Source organism: Etheostoma spectabile, unplaced genomic scaffold (genome assembly GCF_008692095.1).
Source record: "Etheostoma spectabile isolate EspeVRDwgs_2016 unplaced genomic scaffold, UIUC_Espe_1.0 scaffold337, whole genome shotgun sequence".
Lineage (NCBI taxonomy): Eukaryota > Metazoa > Chordata > Actinopteri > Perciformes > Percidae > Etheostoma > Etheostoma spectabile.
In genome coordinates, this window is record NW_022605587.1 from 257,017 (window position 1) to 257,837 (window position 821).

The following is an 821-nucleotide window of genomic DNA, read 5'->3' on the forward strand; positions in this document are numbered from 1 at the left end:
ATGTGTTTTCATGTATCTTCTTAAGCCCGTATTAGTGTAGTCTTTCTGTGTAAATATGACATGCCTTTTTCATTTGCTACCAGGGTTTAATGAGTAGCATGGAGATTGGGTAAACATGATGATGGGATGCAAACAGAGGTAATGACTGCAACAACAAGCTGCTGCAGGGATTTCAACCCTGGATCTCCTGTTAACTAGACAGGCACTTTAACCAGCTAAGCCACAGCACCCCCTTGAGTACTACTCACAAACAAAACAACAAACTTACTCTCATTCATTTCAGGAGTTGCAAAATGGCGCCGCTGAGTGGCAGCTTGTTACAGTAGCTCTGCAGTTTGATACATCTTTTTAGTGTTTTTACGGTGTTTTTGCTTTTTTGTTATTTTTTCTTTGTCACTACCGACCTTTAAGCAAGTGGGCAGCTATGGATTGTCATATTGTTAGTTCGTAGCTGTCTCTTTGCTGTTTTGGAACTTTTTGGCACAGCAAATGGAAACTCATCCAACAAAGCACCCCACTCAACGACGGTCCATTGTTTCACCACGGATCAGCTGTTAGCCCTGCGCCCACCCCCCTCTCGCGCGGACGGCAGGAGATTCCGAAGGAGTTACGGAGAAGAATGAGAGGGAGCAGAGCGTGGTGTGAAGCGCAGGGAGCGGAAAAGACGGTATAAACCATGTACCGTCTGTCTCATGGCAACGTTAGATCTCTGTCTAACAGAATGAAAGCTACGGCGCTGACCCGACTGCAGAGAGAGTACGGGAATGCAGCCTCATGTGTTTTCACCGAGACTGGGCTGTGTGAACTTTCGCCCGACGCAC